Here is a 12,422-nt window from a genome sequence, read left to right as displayed (position 1 = left end):
CAGGCCATTGATGAGAGTCCATCAAGAAATCATTATCCCACTAGAAGCAATGTACTGGTTGTTAAACAGAATTGGAAGGTATGGATGCAAAAATATTTTTCTTACTTTTTTTAGCTTCCTTTTTGACAGGGAGGGGGAGGGCAGAAGGGGCTGGAGGGCTGTCACCACATTGTCTGAGGCCTGGTAGGTGAGGTGCAGTGGCACACTCTCCACTTTGCACTGCCCATGCCATGGGCTGTGGCTGTGCAGCCAAGGGCCTGAAAGTGCTGACAGTGGAGCAACAGCAGCTCAGGCTGTTACAGGTGAGAGACAGATTTATTATCTGTCTGTCTGTCTATCTATCATCTGTCTAACATCTCTTATCTACTATCTCATCCAGCTATTTATAAATCTTGCCCCATTGCCTTGCATACAGCAGAAATTTGTTGTTCCTGCAACATCCTGGGGAAAAAAATCCTGATCTGACTCTGAAGAGCAGCTCCAGGAAATCTGTCCAGTCTGAATTGCTAAGAAGGTAGAGAAAGCCAGGCAGGATTTGACTGGGACACCTGGATTATCATCTAAATGATAAGGTAATGAAGGCATTTGTGCTGTGAGCCCTTTCTTGCTGAGCAATGCTGTAATATTTTATTTAATGGTTTATTGTGGACATCTCATGATTTAACATCAGTGAGCTGACTGAACATCAGTAGGCAGAAATAGCTGGGCATGTGTATGGGGTGCAAGGGACAGAATGTGGGCACCTGCTCCCTAGCCAGATTCCCACTCTAATTTTGGATACCATTTTAAAACATTATTTTTTTTACCTGCAAGTTATCAACCCAAACATTCCAGGTATGTTTCCCCTTTGTAAGTCTGTAACTCTTACACACTTTCTCCCTCCAGTCCAGCTGATGTCTAAGTCAAAGTGTCTCCCCAGTTCTGTGGTGGCTGATGGTGTGGATCCCATTCCGTGGGCGTGGAGCTGACCTCTAAAACTTGTGGTTATGTGCCGAGGTGACAGTACACGAAAAGAAGCGATAGTTATCTTTTCCTCATCTCTTCAAGAAACAAAGACCAAGTAAAGCAGGAAAATATTGGTTCCAAACAAAAGCAGACTCTGAAAAAGACCTTTACATAAAATATTTCTGGAGCTTAAAGCTCCTTCTCCAAACATCCCTCCCTCCCGCTTTGCTCCAGGCTGGCCTGTGGGGTGGATCTGGTGCCCTCCTGCTCCCAAAGGAGTGCAGGTAGGGAATAATTACTGACCCTTTTCCCCACACCTGGACACAGGCGTGACTGCACTGGTTTGTCTCCTGAAGGGATCCTCACTAACCCACACTAAACCCTGACCAGAATAAAGGATTTCAGGCCTCCCTGTGCCACTGAGGGCTTTAATCAGGACGAAGTGGCACTGCCAGAAACCTTCCTGATGGTCAGTCAAGGCAATGTAATGCAGCAGCTCAGCCTTTTTTCTTTTTAAGATGTTCTTCCTTCCTTTTTAAAAACATTTGTCTTTAATCTGATAAAATAAATATGTAGTATCTCTTACCATTTGTTTTCCCCAAGGGAACTTCATTTTCCCATGGCTATGAGTTGTGTGCTTGTAAAAAAACTCCTTGTTTAAAGGCCGTGATTACTGCTGAAGAAATCCTATGGAATCTAAGCAATGGGTTTGTGCAGAGTGAGACACAGTATGTCCCAAAGAAATAGGCTACAGTTCCAAATTGAGCAGATTTTGGTGCCTTTTTAAATTAATTTTTTGTTTGTTTGTTTTTTTAGAGTGCCAGCCTCTTCTGTCTGCAGAAGCAGGTGAGGAACCCAAGAGTGATGAGGCTGCTGTGACACCAGTGGCACATTCAGCACAAGACCTACAGCACTGTCAAGCTGGGAACAGAGTCCAGGTCAGGAACAAACATTTCCTAAAGCTCTTAACAGATGAAGGTTCTGGGACTGGCACCTGAGCACAGACATCCCAGAAATTCCTTTTCAGCCCAACCCAGAACAAACACAATTACAATAATAATAAATGCAGCAATTACAATAATAATAAAAATGGTCTTTCCTAGCGTGCAGTGCCCTGGGTCATGGATGGCAGCCTCCCCCTTTTGGTGGTAAAGGTTGGTTTTGTGTCACTCCCTTGAAGGGCTGACTGCAGCTGCTGGCAGGGCAAGGAGAACAGCAGAATTCCTGAGGACACTGCCACCCCAAACAGTGTCTGGGGCCCCGGGGAGCTTGGGCGCCATCCGGCACAGTCACCCCAGGCACTGCCTGTCCCTGTGTCCGGAGTGTCCTCAGCAGCTGGTCCCTCCCAGCTGGCTGCCCCTGGCTGGGAGGCGAACACATGGATGGGGCACTGCACAGCTGGAGCCTGAGGCAAGGGCAGGAATGTCCAGCAATGCTTCAAGTCCTCACTCAGGATGAGCAGAAGGGGAAAACTCCTTTATTTTGAGAGCAGTCCAGAACCAGGGTAGCTCACACTGCTCCAGCCATGAGGGAAGTTCTACATCCCCTTGGAGCCAGTGCCCAGCTCAATGCCAGGGATCTGTTTGGGCACCAAAACTGCTCTCAGTGTGCTGGGTCTCACCGTGGGACACCAGCAGTGCTCACACAGCACAGGGCATTGTTCAGTCAGCAGAATTAAGCAAGTGCTGAATTAGGCTTTGCTGTCAGGACTTCACCTGCCAGTGTTTGTTTTTTTGCAGGAGGAACATCCCTCATACCCTCAGTTCTCTCCTGAAGGAAAAATACAATATTATCTCAATTAAACAAAAGCTTTTTTTCTACAGCTGTATCACTCCAAATGGAGCAGGATGACAGGCAGATCAATGTAGGTCCTGTAATTCAGAACAGGTATTCAGAATTGTTTCAGAGAGAGGGAAACCTTTTCCTCCCACCAGTGTAATTTACAATTTATGGCTGGGAAAAAGCAGGAGGGGGGTGTTTGTGTGTGTGTTGCAGTAACTATTGCTGATTATCACCCCTGGACTCTTCTCTTTGTTTTCCTTAGATGAACAATATTGGGTATCTGATCCAAACAGAATCCATTCAGAATTGCTGGACTGCTGCACAAAATGGTGGTGTGTTGAAAAATGCCTTTTTTCCCCCCCCTTGTTGGCAAGTCAGTGTGGTACAAAGATGGGAGCAGGAAAGGATAAACACATGTATGGTGACTGCAGTGAGCAGGTGCAGGGATAATTCCCAACACAGCCTGTAAAGCCCACTGCCATTTGAAGGTGTCAGCACAGTAATGGGAGATGGATGGGAGCAATTCCTGCTGGGGCTCTTGCCAGAAGCACACAGTGCCTGAATCCACACTATTGACGCTGCTCTCCCCTCATCTGAGCTGCATTAGAGACGCTGCAAGAAGAGGACTGTGGACAGGGACAGTGGGATGCTGTTAGTGAGTCACATAGGACAGGAACTGGGAACTCAGCAAAGGCCATGCACTGTAGCACAAAACTTGTATCTGCATGAAAATCAAACCCTCCTTACTCCATGTGTGCTCTGCATGGTGGGGATGGAGCTGCTCCTGCAGCAGCAGAAAAGGCCCTTTAGCTGCCCCCAGGTGCCACCATCAGGATGGCAACACCTGTGTCCAAGGGATAGAAAGAGGGAAGCACAGATGGACACAGAGAAGCCCCCAAATGGAGCACGAATGGGGATCTGCTGCTGCTGGCCAGGAAAGGGTCAGTTTTATCCACTATAAATATACAGATTTGATATATAATGGATATATAAAGGTAAGGATGAATGGAAGTAAGGGAGGACAGACTTAGGAATGGATGGACAAAAGGAAAGAAGGCAGGAGAGTCAGCTGGAAGGAAGGACAAACAGAAGAAAGAATGAACAGGAGGAAAGAATGGGTGGAAAGAGGGACAGAAAGGGACACTAAAGGACAAACAGAAGGAAGGACAGATGGATGAAAATAACACTGGTAGAATAAAGGGATGGAAGCATGGGCAAAAGGAGGAAGGAAGGAGTGGAGCACAGAATGAAGAACAGAAGGATGGAAAAGAAGATGGAAGGGGTAGAAGGAAGAACATGTATAGACAAAGGGGAGGCAAAATAGGTGGAAAGACAGATGGAAGAACAGAAGGAGGGAGGACAAATGGTAGCAGTGGCAGAAAGAAGGACAGAGAGATGGAAGGGAAGGAGGGATAAAAACTGCTGCTGGAAAGATGGGAGAAGAACAGAGAGAAGGATGGAAGGCCAGCAGCAGAAGGAAGGAAAACTGAAACAGCACACTGAAAGAAGGGAAGAGGCTCACCCACTGTGCCTTGCAGGTCCTGGCCCATTCCACTGTGACGCCAGCAGGGGCGATGCTCATGCCTGATGTGATGTGGGATGGGGCTGTGCTATGGGAGGCAGCAGCAAAATCATTTGAACTTGATAAGCAAACATCCTCCCAACTTAACAAAGCCCCGGTGGTAATGGGAAGGTTATGCCAAGTGTTTCAGCGCTGACTGTCATGAGAGGAGTTTCCTCTGGGCCAGAGCTGCACAAAATGGTTTCAGGAGAGAAGAAGCCAGGAAAAGCCTTTGCTGCCTGTGCTCCAAGCGCTGCTTTCCCCCAGCAAACGCAGCACCTTGGCCCTCGTTACAACACGACACAGCCACCCCGAGAGCTGCGGGCACAGCAACGAAGGCAAAATCTGCAGAGGAAAATTTGGATGCTGGATTCAAAACTTGCAGTGCTTTTTAAATGTACATTGCAATTCATCCCATGGAGGGTCTACAGAGAGCAAGAGTGACCTATTTGCTTCAGCTCTGAGCCTAGCTCTGGAGAGCTGGGTTTAGTTCACAGCTCAGCCACAGGCTAAAATATTGGACATGATGTGTGCCCTCTTTTCCCTTCTCTAACGAGAGATTATTATTTCAGTGCCTCACACTGGTGAGAAAAGACAGAATTCATTAACCTCCCTGTGTTTTCAGATACTCTGCTCACAAAGGTCACATATAAATTATAGTAAAAAAGTGGCTATTTTAGGGGATTAAACTGAGTTAACACACCAGGAAATATTAATATTAAAACGAGCAGCTGGCATTAGATCTGGTACCAGTACCTTGGAGAAACTAAAGAAATACCTCCCAAACTCCTTCATTTAACATCTGTTTTTTGGTTATATCAAGGAGGGACTGGAGTTGTAAATCCTGATCACAGTTCTCTAGAATCACAACAAATTGTCCTTTTCAGCACACCCAACTCCTGTAGAGACTTTGCTCCTGTCACCATGGAAAAGTGATTTCTTTGGGCCAAGTTTGCCCTTCTGGTCTGAGCTGGCATTGGGTTCCAGAGGGCATTTTCCCCTGGGAAGTACACTGGGATACTCATCCAAAAAAACCCTCCAGCAACAGCGCTGTGGCAGTTTCCTGAGGTCAAACCAAAATGTGTGTCCAAACACTAAACAGAATTAGCTCCACTTCCATTGCAGGTACCACAGATAAGAAAGGCAAGGGAAGTGAGAGTATTAAAGAATATCTTTAAACTTTTTATCCCAATAATGATATTTTTGTACAAGAAATCTAAAAAGATTTACAATGAACAATAGTATTTATACACACATATAAATATATATATAAAATTGTATTTATATGGAGATGTATAAAGCAAACCTGTTCCATTTTTCCTCTTTTGGGTCAAACATCCCTTGTTCCTTTTCTGATTCCCTCTAACCATTACCTCTCTCCTCAGGAACTCCCTTTGACCTGCAGTACTGTTCAGCTACGTTTGAGTTTTTTTTCCAGTAGATGGTTTTCCAATTAAAGCCAATTAAGTCTGTAACCCAACTTCGTTGTCATTCCTTGTGATTTTTAGGGTCTTGCAATTTTACTTTCTCCCTGAAAGGCCCACTCAGGGGATTGTAGAGCATTTCCATTTTTATTAAAAAGAAAATCTTTGAAGATATCATGCAAAAATTGAAATGATGGATGGGAAAAGCTAAACACCCCAACACCTTCTCTTTTTTTAAAGCTTTGTGAGCTCTTTGATGCTTCAGTTGTAATGATTTAATGCTTGGAAGCAGAGGGACTGATGAAGATGTCAGCCCAGAGCCTGGTTCTAGGGATTGCTGTATCTGAAACACCAAAGCAAAATACTTTTCTACTGCTTTTCCAAATGGTTTTGGTCTATCTTTAACCAAAGTCTCTTCTGCTGTAACTATTTAGGTAACACAATTTAATGACCACTCAATTTCCCAATGAAAAAAGGAGAGACTTCAACAAATGTCTCCACCGCTCTTCCTGGTGCAATATCCACCTCTGCCAGGGAGAAGAGCCACCAACAGTTCAACAGGAAGTGAAAACAATGACACAGAGTTCGATGGGAAGAACAAAACCACATGTAAAACAGGTTTGAACCAGAGTTTCCCACTGCTCTCCCTCAAAAGCATTCCCATCTCCAATAAGTACCTGCTGCCCACTTGCTTCCAAGTGAAATTCTCAGGGACACTCAGACTGCACAGTAGAAGTTGCCAAGGAAACTGGATTCACTTATGATTTCACATGTTGATTATTTCCATCTCCTTTTTTTCCCCCACCCACATATGTCTTAAAATTAGTATTGTCCTTCATGGTCTAATTACCACACTGGCATTGCCATTCAGGACAGGAAATTGGATTTGCTACCTGAATCCAGGCTTGAGCCACTCTCTTTCTTAAAGCAAGACATTAAAAACCCCTTCAGAATTATTTTTTCAGTAGATTACTTCAAACTGCCTTTTTTCCACACTGATAACCAAAATATCCAATGGCACATCCAGCTAAAGAGCACAAATACAACATTCCCCGACTGAGCTGGTGCTGTAAAACTGAAAGTAGACAAGGAAAAAAAATGGATTTCTCTTTGTTGTTGTTTTGATTTCTGCGAGTCACCCTACTGGGCATTGGCCACACAATGCCAATGCCTTCAAATGCAGTGGGAGGTAATATTGATCTCAGTAAAGCTGGGATCCCCAGTGCATTTCAGGAGGTCACCAGCTCCCTAGTTAAAGTCAGCTGGAGCTGGAGGAAGCACTGAGATGCTCCAGTCTGCATGAGGTGGAACAACAGCTCAGGGACTGGACAGATCTTCAGGCTACACAAATTACAGCCATAGTTTGTACAGGGACAGCTATGGACTCTTAGGGTTTGAAGAGTATTTTTAAGAGTTCCATATTTTGATCCTAGTCCTGAATTTTTCCCCTACTTTGATCATCACTCTGTGCATTGTTTGAAGAGATACTCAAAGCCATGACCTTCAAATGAGAGCCAAATGACTGAGCACAGTTGAGGGTGATCATTTTCCCATCACCAGCACTGTCAGAACAGTGTTGTTGAACTCTGGGCGTGTTTCCATTTCTCCCTTGCTTTTCCAAATGATATGAGAAATGCACCACGTGGCAGAATGAGAGGAAATTAATTAATAGAAAATTAAAACATGAGCTCCTTTACTCTCATGAGGAGACCACCTTGCATTTGGTTTAACTGCACCTGTGAGAATCTTACCTGACTGAGCCTTGCAGCAGGTTCCTCCCAAGCTGTGTGATGCAGCTCGGTCAGGAGGGATCGTGGCCTCTGTATGGATTATCTCGTGCCTGGGGCTGCTCTTAATAAAGAACAATTAAACAGAACCTGGCAGAACACCAAGGATGACACACTGTTCCTTCAGAGCAATGGGAGTCTCTGTAATCAGCTCCAAAATTCAAGGGAGGCTCAGGACTATTCCCAGGTGGTCGCACCTTCCCCTCAGAGCCAGTGTTAAGGAATAGCGGCAGGTGTGTGCAGGTCATTTGGCTGCTGTAACAGATGTGGCAGCTGACAGCTCCACAAGGACTGGAAAAGGGAATTCTGGAACAATAGAGCACAGTTGACTCAACGGATAGTTTTGTGGAATGGAGCTATTTTATCACATTTTAAGTGGTTTAAAAATTGGGTATTGGCAGGGGATCATTACACAGCTACCGGTTCCATTAAGCAGCTGCAGAGTTGACAGGGTTAGCACAGATACTCCGTTTTTCACCTACTGCTGCTTAAATCCAACTAAGACCACTGGAGCCAACTAGCTCCAACTGACACAAGCAGCTTTTTTAAACTGATTTCTGTTAAAAAAAAAAAAAAAAAAGCCATTTACATTAAATTCCTTACACATTGATAACCCTCTGAAGAGACTCATTGGCATGGGAAGAAAAGTAAGCAGTGACATGGTTCATGGAGTGGATCCAAAAGCTGGTTTTCCAGAGGACTCCTGTAAGATCTCGTGTCAACCTGCAGAGGTGAGAGGTGGAGAGGGGTGTGAGGAGCTGTAGCAGAGCCCCCAGGGACGCCCCTCTGAGTAGGACAGAGACACCTGGAAGTGTGAAGTGCCTCCATGATGCAGTGACACGAGACTCCCAAGTATTATGGCTTTGATCTGGCCCCGGTCCCCTTTACACTGTTAGAAAGTACACATGGAATTAAATCCGACTGGCGCCGTGATCAATACTCTGAGGTGCTTTCAAAATTAAGTATTTATTTTGGGGACTCCCCTTCTGAAGTTCCCTGGTTCTCCTTAGGAATTCAGTGTATTTCATTACACCAAAGAACTTACACCAAAACTGTTATTTCATCTCCCAGGAAAATTAATCAGTGTCTTCCATCAGCTCCTACAAGCTCCATCTGTCATGTCTCCAGTAGCCCTCCAGAAAACACTGGAAAGCACATCTACACATTTCCTTCAAAACACAAACCTAACGGTTGATTAAAAAAAGGGAAAACCAGGGAGTTTGCAGACAAAGAACATCTTTGTTTGTTGACAGCAATGAAATGTAACTTGTCACCAGCGCTGATATGTTGTATTAATGGCTCTTCTGTGAAAACACTGGGCTGGGTGTAATAAATATTGATGTGAGCACACTGGGTTGGGAAGTGTGTGACAGATGGAAACTTTTTAAGGTGAACATAAAATCATCTTCAATATTTCTCCAACTTGAAACTCTAATATCCCCTTTTAACTGGAAGCCATTATTATGTTTATCACCAGAAACAATGTTTGCTGCTGATACAGGAGATAGAGGAGGGAAAAATATCCTTACCTGCTGCTGCTGCCAGCATCCCTGAGGAACCAAACTGAGGGTAAGATCTCCAAATGGTCTGGAGCGTTAATGTCTGTTGTGCTTTGGGCTTTTTTATTTTTGGTATGTAAATATCTTGATGCTCCCAGTGACAGCCTGGTTGCCATGGTTACTTGTGAACCAGCCTCTCCCTCAACCTGAGGAGCCAGACTATGTTTTCTCCTCCACACTGGATGTGTCCACATGGACATTCCCAGAAAGAACAGGGTCCCTCAGGAGCTGTGGGACCGAATCAGCATCCACCACTCAGAGTGTGTTTTCATGGAAAAGGACGTGAGGACATTCCTGATACTCTATAGAAACAAAATAACTGTATCTCCCCACCCTCACCAGCCTTTCCAAGTTGCTCAAAATCTCCTTCTACACAGTACATATTAAAGTAATTCTTTTGAGGGAGCTGAGGTTACACAGACTGTCTTTGGCGCAAACACGGAAGCCTCCCCTCAAGAGCTCTCACGCCCATGTGCCACATCCCATGCCCATCCAAAGGCTGCTCCCCTACCCAGGCAGCTGGAATTGGCCCATTGCAGAACGTGCCCTGGAGTGACAGGGAAATAGGGTTTGCTGAACCACATGCATGTGCCAAAAAAAGGAGTCAGCTAAACCCAGGAGAGAGGGAGCTAAAAATGTAATGAATATCCACAAACACACCAGCTGCTCCCTCAAAGGGGCTCAATTAAAAGATAAATAAAATTAGGTTTAGTTAGTCTATAAAGCACTGGGGGATTTTCAGCACCTCATTGTGCAAGGGGGTGCACAAAGCCAGAGGGAGGGATTCCTGCTCCTACAGCCCTGTGTGGGCATGAGCCTCCTTGGGAAACTCCCACAAGCAAAAAATAAAAACCAAAATCAAACCTGGAAAACCCCAACCAACCTCAAACATTTTTACTGCTGTCAAAGAATAGACGGAAGGAACAACTTTCTACTCACTTTTCAGGTGGGAACCATGGTACAGGGAGCTGGTCCTGACTCACCTCTCCCTGAGAGCACCACATCCTGCTCAGCACGGCCGGGAATGCTCCAGATGGAGCAGGAACAGCAAGGGACAGTGAGGGGCAGCCCTGTTGCAGCTGCAGTGTGAGGGCAGAGGCAGCAGTGCTGGTCCAGAACACCCCAGCATGACTTGTGTGAGTTCTGTCATTCCTGAGAAACAAAGAAAAGAAAAGCCAGTTAACCCAAAGAAATGAATGTAAGGTTTAAATTGACTGGAAATTTTACCAAAGCAACGAGCAGCTTCACCCTGCCCCACCCCAGTGGATCTGAAGGTCACAAGCAATTTCAGACCATGATTACTGTTTTTAACAAGCTTTAGCTTATAATTTAGCCAAGGTTACACACACTGCTTTGAAAAGGTAAAAAGCACCATGAGAGAAGAGTCAGGTGCCATTTCACAGCTTACAAACAGTAACTGTGAAATCCAGTGATTTGGCCTAGCTTGTAGAGGAATTTGTACCACGGCCGGAGACTGAGACTGCAGCACCCGATCGCTCTCCTGCTACTTGAGCTGCAGGAGCAAAAGAAGTGACTTGGAGAAGAACACAAACAGCAGATCTGCATTGGAACAAGCACACAGGGAACATAAATGGCAAAATGGCTTTTAAAAGTATTTACAACTCATGAAGAAGAACAACATATTTCAGGTGTTGATGGGCATCAGATTTATAGAGAAGAATTTCTGCTCAAGAATTTCTGAACAATCTGTACCGTGGAGCGCAGGTGGCAGAAATAGGAGGTCAGGCTGACCAAGGATGGTGTGTAGGGATTCAGAACCCAAACAAAAGGGAAGATGCAGAATCTGAGCCAGAAGTACTTGACATCCAAAGAAAGGTTTGTGTAGAAAAGGTTTGCTGCTTTAGGATGGAGGAACGTGAGGCAGTTAAACAGTGGCTGCTTCTTCTCATGCTTTAGCTACAGTAGCTCACATAATTCACATCTCACCCCAGCCTAGTGCTGTGCATTATATAGAATTTACATGGCATGGGAGAGACATGGACAAACAAACACTGACATCACAGAGGAATTCAGAGACTGGGACCAACACTGGGAATCATGGAGACCATTCCAAGCTAGCAACAAAACCCACTACAGACTGATGTCAAGGAGGTTTTAAAGAGTTGGTGTCTAACTCTAGAATAGCATCTCCCTTTGAGGAAAATATATTTGGAATACTGGAAGGCAAAAATCCAACCCCAGGATAGAAAGGGAAAATCCAGTTATTTCATCTTCTCTGTGGGTATTACAAAATATTTGTTGGCTAAACTGGGTGAATTAGTTTAAGAATCTGCTATTAGACATCACTAAAAACCCAGCATTTACAGAACAGCAGCTGTAAAGAACAAGGCACTCCAGGTCCAGAAAAACGTGAGTTTTCTGAAGTTCATCTTCAAGCAACACTACTGAAATACAAATTCAAGTCTTAACACCCAACACTGTTCTCCAAGTGCTGGTGGAGTGTAAGAACAAAAGCCCTGAATTTTTAATTGACATGTACTTTAAAGAAGAATTTGACTGCAAAGATATAACAGAGATGGAGAGCAGAAAATGCCAGAAAGCAAACTCCTTAACCTACCTCCATAACAGAGAACAGAGATCCAGTACAGTATTTAAAAACCACAGGAATATTCCAACAAGGACTTACTCCTACCTGCAACAACCCTCAATCCACTGAGCTGGTGTAAGGCCCCAAAAAACTCACCTGATGAGGCTTTTAAAAGGACTTACAATGGTTCCTGTACTCTGAGTTCGACACACGGGGGAAATACAGACAAGATTCTCAAGAGGTGAAAACAACACAAAAGGCTTTACTGGCAACTTCAGAAAATCAGAGAACTGTGGCAAAAGGTTTAGTGCAACATTCAATCAACAGAAAACACTTCCCAAAGCATTAACTTAGCAAACTAAGCCCATTTAAAGTTACACAAAAATTCCAAGAAGAGGGAATTAGAAGAAGGAGAAAGAGAGAAAGAAAAAACACAGAAAATCACACATATAGCTACCAGCCCCTGGGTTCCAGCAGTGCTCAGCTGATAGGAACTGCAAGAGGCAATAGGGCCAACACAGGTGCCCAAAATACCCCTTGGCCTTCCCAGCCCCTTCCCCCAGGTGGGACTCCCTGGCATTTGGCTCCTCAGGAGCTGGACTGGGGCTCCAGGGGCAGGTGTGGACATTGCCTCAGCTGTGCCAGGGAGTGGTGGACACTGCCAGGTTGGGATACAGGCTCTGGGGATGGGGTGTGGGGCAGGACAAGGCCCAGCCTGCCCCTGCCCCACAGAATGTCTCGGGACATCCATTCTTCCAGTCCCTCACAGCTGGGTGCCTAAATCCTGGTGGTGTTGGATTGTACATTTCTCCAGGA

The 12,422-nt window shown here is 45.1% G+C and overlaps 2 long non-coding RNA genes across 4 annotated transcripts in view; one reads left to right on the top strand and one right to left on the bottom strand.

The window, feature by feature from the left end:
- The window catches only part of LOC125323646, a 56,653-nt gene extending 47,591 nt beyond the window's left edge, over positions 1-9,062 (top strand). The window contains exons 2-4 of one of the 3 annotated variants that reach the window (XR_007202596.1): positions 416-572; positions 1,762-1,883; positions 2,990-9,062. This is a non-coding gene — a long non-coding RNA (uncharacterized LOC125323646). Of the gene's footprint in view, positions 1-415; positions 573-1,761 lie in introns of all 3 variants that reach the window. The other 2 variants (XR_007202595.1, XR_007202594.1) reach the window with 2 other exon arrangements.
- A 766-nt stretch (positions 9,063-9,828) lies between these two features.
- LOC125323647 overlaps positions 9,829-12,422 on the bottom strand; it is a 70,147-nt gene continuing 67,553 nt past the window's right edge. The window contains exon 5 of the long non-coding RNA XR_007202597.1: positions 9,829-10,210. This is a non-coding gene — a long non-coding RNA (uncharacterized LOC125323647). The remainder of the gene's footprint in view (positions 10,211-12,422) is intronic.

This window comes from Corvus hawaiiensis, chromosome 3, assembly GCF_020740725.1.
Source record: "Corvus hawaiiensis isolate bCorHaw1 chromosome 3, bCorHaw1.pri.cur, whole genome shotgun sequence".
NCBI classification, from domain to species: domain Eukaryota; kingdom Metazoa; phylum Chordata; class Aves; order Passeriformes; family Corvidae; genus Corvus; species Corvus hawaiiensis.
Note: the sequence above shows the minus strand (reverse complement) of the source record. Positions and strands in the feature narration are given on the sequence as shown.